This window comes from Olea europaea, chromosome 15 (assembly GCF_002742605.1).
Source record: "Olea europaea var. sylvestris chromosome 15, O_europaea_v1, whole genome shotgun sequence".
NCBI classification, from domain to species: domain Eukaryota; kingdom Viridiplantae; phylum Streptophyta; class Magnoliopsida; order Lamiales; family Oleaceae; genus Olea; species Olea europaea.
In genome coordinates, this window is record NC_036251.1 from 13,131,109 (window position 1) to 13,141,786 (window position 10,678).

Genomic DNA, 10,678 nt, shown 5'->3' on the forward strand with positions numbered 1-10,678 from the left:
GCAATTTCGTTTGCAAGAGACTTGACCATATGAAGGTATTCTTGAATGGTTTTGTTATCTCTCTTAATCAAAGTGAGCTCTTCTTTAAGTTGCATAGCTTTGGTGTGAGACTTGCTGGTGTACATACTGTATAACTTTTGCCATGCTTCCTTTGAAGTTTTGGCAGCTGAGATAAATGGGGTGATTGTGGTGTTGGTAGAAGCTAGGATGGCACTAAAGATCAGTTTACTATCTGACCTAGTTGGCTTTTTGAAGAGATGATTCGGGATTGGCGTTGGGTACAGGACAGAGGTGATCACCAGTGACATAATCTAGAAGATTATATTTGATCAGAAGGGCCTCAAACTGTGAATGCAACTGAGGAAAAGTGGAATGGGTTAGCTTATCATCCAGTTGAACAGAGATGTTTAGGGCAATCAGGGAGGTTTCGATTAGGGATGGTGGTGTTGAGATTGGAGCGTGGGAAGTGAGGATCGAATTCTTGTTGGAGGGGATTGTTCTGATACCATGATGAAACTTTAATCTTGATTGTATATTGATAAAATGAATTACAATACAGCAGTGATTTTTCCATAGATGAATCATATGCTCTATATATACAAAAATTGCAAAACTATTCTAGGAATACAATATTGTTCTAAGGAAGCTAGCTAGAATTGTGGCCATGAGATTGGTGACTGGTGTAGGGCTTTATTCTTGTGATTGACTGACTGTTACACCCCTGAAACTCACCTAATTATTTTTGTTATGATCTGTTGCTTGATTTGTGACATGATCTCTGATAGACATTTCTTTTTGCTAGCGACGACTCTAAGTTGGAGAGAGACCAAATTCTACTTCATAGGAGTCTCTTCCCCGTTGTCATTTCAAATTTATGTTGCTGCTAACTGGATCATCACCGTGCTCCTCAATTTCAATGTATAGCGCATTCATTTTTCTCTTGATTTGCCACAGCTTGTGTAACATATTGAGAAAATAATAATAAATAAATCGATCAATTAATGAAAGGATAAATTAATATATAATAAAAGATGATACTAAATAATACTAATAAAATACGGAGATATTATGGTTGAATAATCTAGATCAGTCATGTAAAAAAATTAGTGAAAATATCTTATACATTAATCATAGTTACTAAGGGTAACTGGTTATATCTCTGGCCAATTAACTTTCTGTCATGCTTAAAGAGAACCCAGATTCTCAGTTTAAATACGTGTCCTTATCACCTTGTACCCCATCATTCATTCACTTTTCAACACCAATCATCTATGAGATTAGGACATTGAGCGTAGTTAACGAGAAGCATAGATATTATTTTTTTTTTTTTAAGGACCATGCTACACTACCAGACCTGTAAGAGGTCTGGTAGTGCGGCCCTTCTCACAATTCGGGGTGGGGTGGATTTTTGGGGGGTATTTTTTTAATCATAAGACCCACCGAGGTGAGAGAAAATGGGAGAGGAGGACCTCTACCAAATCTTTTACAAGTCTAGTAGAGGAGCATTACCCTTTTTTTAATGTAACGGTCAGGACCATGTTGCCACATGGTGGTGATGATTTATTTTTTATATACAATTTTATTTCGCCTAGTTCTTTTATTTTTTATATTTTGTAGATGATATGAGTTAATACCAGAAAGGGGGCCCAAAAAAAAAATAAAAAACACCAAGATTAAGATTAGTGGAGCAAGGACCATACGTAAAAATATATTTATGGAACACGAAATTTTGCAACAGAAATTTTTTACTAAATTAAATCTTCTTATTATTGTTCTTTCAAATGAATTTATTCAGTCATTAAAGTATTTTTTTTCTACTATGTTTAAAATTCCTCATATTTATTCTGAACAGTTAGATTTCGGATTAAAAACTTTATGTTTCAATGCATTTTATGATTTAATTAATCGAGGAAGAATGAAATGAATACGTCATAGTACACTAGGAGGGGGAAAAATGAATATTGTGATATTATTCATGGTGTTATTATGAACAAAATATATTTTATAGCCAAAAGTGTTGGTCACATTAATTTGTTTAAGTGAAAGGGGCTCTGATGAATGGACAAGATGAATATGACAAGCTTATATAAGTGGCCAAATGAAAGGAATGAAAGTGTTGGCCAATAAAAAGAACCAAATTTCATCCATACTAAGATGTTATAAATATGAATCATATGCAAAATTACAGCATTCACACGAGCACATTTCACTCACTGAACTATAAAAGTTCATTTGTTTATTTATTATTATTATTTTTTTTTTTAGATAACCATGGAACGGGAATATTTCATAATAACTCCATGGATGATTCATTCTTTCGGACTGAATTGAGGCACGTTGGGTCACTGCAACGAGCCTGTGGTCTTATATCATGCAAATACCAAGAAATTGCATGTGGGAGAGGGGCAGATGTAGGGGGGACGGCTATAGTCCCCCCTAAGGCCCAAGATTTTTTTTTTTATTTGTAAAATTTTGTTTTTTTTTTTTTGCGTATTAGTCTGGCTTGAAAATTTTATAGCTCGAATTTGAATCCAATCCTAAATCCACAAGTAAACATTTATGACTCTCGTAACATGATCTCGAAAGGGGTTCACACTAATTTTGAACATAATGGGTTGTAGTGTGAGAGAGAACTATATTGGGCACTTTTGTTAGAAGAAAATGATGTAAAAAGGGGAATGGATCCTATGATTGCTTAAAATATTTTGTAGAAATAATGGAGTAGACTTTTGACTAATGTATTTTCCTTTTATCATAAGTTAAGTAAAAAATTTTAGTTATGAGTTAAAATAACTAATTTTGACAAACAAATAGTTTATGTCTATAAACGGAAGAAAGGAAAAAAAAAAAAAAGTACTCACAGCTTGACTCATCCTTTCGTAGATTCCATGATTTTTCTGCTTCGACTTATGAATTCGTAGTTATCTTTGCTTTGATTTTTCATTGGCGACGTCAATTTGTTGACCACAATATCAGACCAATAAATTTCTCTTTTCTAACGAGGATTTTGTCTTCTTAATCTCCTCGTACTTGAAGCTCTGTAAGGAACAAAAGGAAAAATGGCTACTCGAGTCTGAGATAATTGAATTTGCATGCCTCGTTTCTTCATGGTGGAACCTATTTATACGTATATTTTTTTGGATTTTGGGGGCATTTAGGTCTTTTTATTGAATGACAAGTGCTGGCCATTCAATGGTGAATTTCTAACTAATTTTGTTATGTGTTTACGTTTTATTCTCTAACTTACGTGTTCTTCATTAATTGGTTTTGAAGTTATAATCTAAACACTTACCCATGTGTGCTTAAATAGTGGTTTCTGCAAACGTGGAATTTTATAGGACAATTCGCCCTTCTTGTATTCGAGCTCTTATACTTTATAATACTATTCTAGACTTGAATGTTTTCAGGCCCGCATAAAAGGTCATGAGCTCGTTTGTCCATTCCTTCGTATTTATTTATTCAACGGAGTGTACAAATCTATTAAAATATCTTTGAAATTTATCACGTGTTGGGTTTATAATTCTCACTTGTGTTGGGTTTACAATTCATACCTTCGAATATCATAAATTAACACTTAAATGGCAATGTAAGATTTCAAAAAAAAAAAAAAATCCAAATAATTAAACATGAAAGTCATATAAAATATGAAATCGAAAATCCATTTTTACTCAAAAATATTTGAGCATCATTTATCGCCACATAGTACAAGTTATTCATACACTTTAGTAAAGACTACAGTCTCACATCATCTATCAACAAATCTTGTGTTTTTATTGCTTTCCATATTATTATTGCGGCATTCAAACTTAGGAAAATTGGATTATATGTTTAATCATCTAGAAACTAATTAAAAGTGACTTGTTGCTTTAATTAAACAATTTCGCAAGTAAGGTCAAACTAATTGGTAACCTAAAACGTAAATTTGGTAATCTTAAATGTTGAAGTAGTGTGTACCGTCCCAAACTCGAACTCACAAGTAGTATTTAGAGCGTTCTAGCGTGATCTTTCAACGTCATCAAATTCATTAATTTTTCAAATAAAATGAGATAGATTAACGACTAGAAAACAACTTTTATTATTGTTTGTGTCACTTCAAATTGTTTAAAATTGATGATTTCAATTGTCACGTCATTAAAATCATTATTTTTCTTAGACTTGTCTCATAGGGCTAAGTATTATCGTTTGCACAACTAAGGTCAAGGGTATATGAGTCTCTCCCATCCACTTCTTCCTAAAAAAATACGGAGTAACGTTTGGTATACAATTTTAAAACTAAAATAACTATTTGAGATTTTTTTATAGTTTTGTGAAGGTTAGGAAACAATGTAAAAGTTTGGTGGTCTTTTACATCGATGTTGGAAAATTATTATAAACGACTTAAATTATAAATGTATAGAAATGAGTGATTGGTAAATAAGTAATACTTAAGGATCCTCGAAATGCGTGGATAAAAAATTACTTCATTGTTCATAAAAATGAGCCAAGTACTGGCGAAAATTGATTATTTTGTGCGAGCTTATAAGTCTAATTACATTTAGAAACATTCCATTTTGATTTTTCAAAGTATGAAAAATTACTTGAGAAGTATTGAGTTGGGGGATTAGATTTCTAAATAATGTAGATAGTCTAAAATTTACGAAATATGGAAGAAACTATAATGTTTCCAAACATGCAAATGTTTATGTACATGTTATTTTTTCAACTTTTTATATAATAGGTGGAACTTTTAAATAGAAGTTGGCTGGGGATTTGGATTTTCACAGGGTGAATAATCTTAAATTTACCAAATGCAGAATATGCTTCAGTAGTCGTATTTAAGTTTAAACATGACCCTTTCAATAATGAAGAACAATTCACCACTAGGCAATAAACTCTGCTTCAACCAGAAAGTGAAGAGGAAGAAAAAAATGTAATCAACTTGAATGGTATAAAACGATATCCTTGAAGCATTATTTTGCACCATATATATCCTTTCAATTATAGATGTTTTAGGGACCCAAGCACTTAGTCAGGGGCGGACCCACTTAAGGCCGAGTGGGGTCGGTCGCCTCCACTCGATTTTCAAATTTTTTATTTTTCTTGATGTTTTTTCAGGTTTTCCAAGTTTTTTCTTATGGTTTCGCCCCTTAAGTTTTTTGGTTTCACCCCCACTAAATTTTTATCCTGAGTCCGCCTTGCTTTTAGTCTTAATTAGCAAATTCTTCAATCCTTCAACCGAATTGCAAAAGTAGGAATGTAAACTAGAAAGAAGGAAAAATATGAACATTTTAAGAATTCGAATATGTTGTTTAGAAATTCATAATCTTTGAAACACAAGTTTGGGATGCTTTTTCATGTATTCTGTTATCAATCCACATATATGGTGAATAATCTCTACAAACATGAAGGGGCTTGTACATTAGACAAACACCTACCTTTTAGAAAAAGGAAAAAAAAAAAAATCCCCAAATCATAGGGGCTGCGCACCTTAGCTACCAATAGATCCATGCTCAGTACATGTCGAAATCTCGAGTAACCTTAAGCTTCGAACATGTTATTCCTTTGTCAATACTAATAATGTCACACATGAACTCTCTAGTTTTATTTGTTCAAAAGGAAAAAGGAAAAAGAAAAATGAAAAATGAAAAATGAAATTGCTTAGCATGTTAATGGCCATGCACATATCCTTTTTCATGAACTTAAAAAGTAACTCTATCGTTCCTTTTAAAGTGGCACCACTTTTAAGTTCATATAGGTGAAGTTGGTCTTGTGTCTTTGTTACAGTGTAAGACGTTTATACCAATTACTAAACTTTATTAAGGATTTTATAAGCTCAATCCTTCAACAATAACACAATATTTGCATTATTAAAGTAGGCCATAGATTGTAAACTCTACAAATTATCCACTTACCTAACGATTTGTTGTTACCCTTTGAACATATGATTTACTCATTTCGTAATGATAGGTAAAGTTGTTGTAATTGGTGGATTTCTTAATTAATGAGTTTCAGTCCCATCCTATTCAATGTCTACTAAATCTTTAGTAAGAGGCTTTTGTAAAAGGATTGATTAAATTCTCCCTTGACATTACATGTGTAAGAGAAATTATTCCATTTTCGATTAATATTTTTAAATAATCTTGTCTTTAACTCATAAGTCTACTTCCTATTGTAAAACCAAAAATAGGCTTGAGTTAAAGTGGCTTGACTATCACATAATATCATAAGAGAAGACTCATTTTTCGTATCTAATGGAACTTCATATAGAAGGTCCCAAGGCCACTCGGCTTCTTCCCTATTTTTACTAATGTAACAAACTAGAATTTCATAGTCAAGTTTGAATGTATGTTTGTTTCTTAGACATCTAAGAAACATCTCTTCCTCCAAAAGTAAACATTCAACTTAATGTCGACATATTTACACTTGCACTAGATATCCAACTATCACTAGTATATACTTCTATAATAACTAGAAACTTGGAATATTGTAGCCACTGGTTTTAGGTGCTTTTTATATAGCCAATTTCCCAATCAATAGCTTTCCAATGTTCAACACTAAATCTACTAAATTTTTTCACTGCAAATGCAATATTCAATCTCGTACACTGCACATCATACATAAAACTACCAATTGCACTTGCATATTCGAGTTCTGCAATAGCCCTTCCATCATTCGTTATAAATTTAATATTTGGATAAAATGAAGTATTCACTTCTTTTATGTTCAAAATTTTGAACACATTTGTCACATTCTCAATATAATGTAACTGTGTTAGTGGATTTATAACTCACATACCATTGATCCCTTAGATCCCTAATATGATAGCTACTTGACCAAGATTCTTCATTTCAATATGGAAGATACAAAACTCTTTCTTTCTTTTATGCCATGTGATTACTATAACAAAATTGTAGATTTATCGCATAATTAAGTATATAAATATTTATTTATTTTGTTATGTACAAAACCAAAACAAATTATAGCATTATCAAATTTCCTATGCCACTTTTTGGGTGCTTGTTTTAGTTACTGACTTAACCAATTTACATATTTTATTTCTATTGTTGGGTAGTATAAAGTCTTTTGGTTGTTTCATGTATGCTTCCTTCATTTAAATTTTATTTTTTTATTTTTTAACTTCAATTTGATGAACATATAAATTATAAATAGAAGCTATGACAAATAAGATTCTAATAGAAGTAATTCTAGCTAGAAGAACATAAGTGTCAAAGTAATACATTCCTTCATTTTATTGATATCTTTTAGCCAATAATCTATCATTAAAGGTTTAGATCAAACCATCGCTCTTATTTTTCCTCCAACATACCTTGTTACATCGAGGTTTTGATCTCATTAGTATATCGACAATTTTCCTAGTGTCATTTGACATTATTTTATCTACTTGCTTCTATTAAGCATAACATGTTGAGAATCAATAAAATCTGGTCCTAATACTTTTTATTTACTGACTCTCTTACTTCTTCGAGATAATCTTTTAGCCAATAATCTATCATTAAAGGTTTAGATCAAACCATCGCTCTTATTTTTCCTCCAACATACCTTGTTACATCGAGGTTTTGATCTCATTAGTATATCGACAATTTTCCTAGTGTCATTTGACATTATTTTATCTACTTGCTTCTATTAAGCATAACATGTTGAGAATCAATAAAATCTGGTCCTAATACTTTTTATTTACTGACTCTCTTACTTCTTCGAGATATAATAGATTCCACAATATCTTTAGAAAATGTTACTAGTGGTTGTCTAGAACCCGAAATATCCTCTTGAGTTTCCATAGGAGTTTAAAAACTTAATTAACACTGTAAATTTTAAAAGAACTACTCATCCCTGATTCTATAATAAAATAAAGTCAAAGTTAGTAACCTATAGCTTTACTATCTAAAGCATATCCCACAAAGACACGATTGATGCCTCATTGACCTAACTTTGTCATTTTTCGATCGGTGTTCATGTAATAAGCAAGACACCTCACACATTAAGATATCCAATAATTAGTTTTCTTCCGCTCCACAATTCATAAAGAGAAATCTTTAGTTTCTTTGAAGGAATTCTATTACTAATATGACATTCAATATATAAAGTTTCATTAAGTAAGCATGACAAAATCTAGACTAATCGTCCATTCATATGAAATATTTATTCTCTCTTCTAGTTAGCATCTCATTTTATTGACAATGTCTTAATGAATAAATTCAAGTAAATTAGAAGCTAAAAATACTATAAAATTGCTTCTTAATTATTTTAGACTACAGAACCATATTTATTGTCTTTGTTTATAAGACATGAAATCATTTCTAGGCAAAGTAGAATATATCCTATATGACCCAATCTATCACAACATTATGAAATAGAGTCAATCATACTGTTAGAATCAATAATTTTTTTGGAATCGTTGTTAACTATACTCATAATTTGACAATTTTTTCACCAGAATAGCCATTGTCAATAAATAATCCATTTAGAGAGAGTAATAGTTTGCCCGTCTCATATACAAACTTAATACCTGATTTTCTCTATAGATCCTCATTAAAAAGATTCCTATTCATTTCCAGAATGTGAAAAACATTTGTCGATCATAATTAGCATTCAAAATCTATTATAAAAAAATTGGACAGTAGCACAAGGATTATACCACCATCTTGGCGAGCTTGTCAAAGGTACTGTATTTTTCATTTGTTTCCATTTGTTATACTTCTTCTAATGCTTGCTAAGTTATCTTTACTGGCGAGCATATTTTTCACTCCTCCCTTCACAATATTGGATACTTTCCTAAACAAGGGTATTCAAGGATGCCTTTCTCTATCTTTTCCCATCATTTTCATGGGAACAATTTGTTCCTTAGGAACCAAATTCTTTATTCTGACGGCATCATTTACTACGTTCTGTCGCAAGTTTCCCGGGACTCTGACCCTGCATTAGGTTAATTTCAGGCGGGATATTAGAGGAGTTTTATTTGCAAAAGATGGCCAAGTCATTATTTATTCGTTCGGCTTATGTCATTTTGAAAGATATTTGGTTCCCTACATAAATACCAGATATAATCGAAAGAGTTGTAGTTTTCAAGATTACCTTAGATCTAGGATTCTTTAAGTACGTGTTATCTGGATGCTTGGATTCTGCAACTTGCATGCTTTCCATACCTTCTCCTGTATACTAGGTGTTGACTATGCTATTAATATCTCTTCGCCAAGCTTGGGAACTCGCAACGTTGGTCAACGCATGAGATGACTTTATGTGCCTTATCGAATGTGAGCCTTTGGCCTCCTAGTGCGATAGTCACATTTCTGTGATTGTTCCACATTTTGGCTATTTTCAGCACTATATAGCATTCATCTTTGTCATGACTGTCGGTGCAATGGATATTGTAGAATTTTGGTCCACGTCCCTCGGGAGATAGATAAGCTTTACCAACATCTTGTGAGTAGGGTGTGGAGAAAATGTGCATCATGTCTTTAGACTCTTTGGGGTTATGATATTGTGAGCCTCATTCTAGAGGGAATTGCTCGATCATAGACCATTCCACAGAGCCTCTTTTGTTGGAATACGAAAGTTACCAGAATTGCTCTAATACCACTTGTTGATCTCGAAGGTAATACAAGGATTGAGATTAAATAACACAATATGAAACATGTGTTGTAGATAAGATCACACTGATATAAACAAGATTAAAGTAAAGAGATTGAAGAAAGATTAGCGGAGAAATCAATGTGTTCTTAAAAATAATATGTGGAGAGAATACAAGAATTCAGCAATAAAGTTTCACCTAAACTGAATGAAGAGCCACATATTTATAGGGACATACCAAACTCTAAAAATATTATAAAGATAGAAATAATATAAAAAATAATGTGGAATAAAGAAAATAATATTTTTTTCAATAAAATCACGTGAAAATAAGGAAACAATAGTTTCCAAAAAATCCATTATAATTTGGATACAAAATCTAACAATCTCTACCTTAACCCAAATTTTAGTGCAACAAACAAAACTCCAAAATTTCTCCATCTGAAAATATATGTTTAATTCCATCGAAATAACCAAACTCCTCAAATAGTAACCAAAACTCTCCACCTCACGAAAAAATCATCATTTGTCTAGCATCCACAAGTGACAGCCGAAACCTAATTCTAAGGTTCCAAAAATTCCAACAAGGAATTAACATTGACCAAACAGGGTTGAAGCATATCCTGTAGCAGAATCCTCACAAAATGCCTGATCAGAAGGCCCTTTGCTAGAACTGTCACCTTCAAAGATCCGGAAAGCATTACAAACATCTCCAACATCGTATCTACGCTCAATGGATCCAACCTTTGTATTTGAACACAGTTTATCCACTGAAATTGGTGGTAAAGCGAAATAACCAACGCTTTTCCTAGCAGTGTTCTGAACTGACTCAGAGCCCGTCACAAGAAATACTGTACGAAATTGAATTTCTACCATGGTACCAAACTTGTCAAGATGTCTCCTAACTAGTTCTACGCACCCTTACAAAATGTATAATTGAGACTTCTTTCATCCCTCTAGTACAACCCAGACATCCCTTTGGACTTTCAAGACTCTACTTTCACCATAGAATTTCTATCTCTTTGAATCCAGAGTACTCAGGGAGATGAGATTCTTTTTCAAATCTGAAACATGTCGAACCTAACCAAGTATTTTGACTGTCCCATCCTAC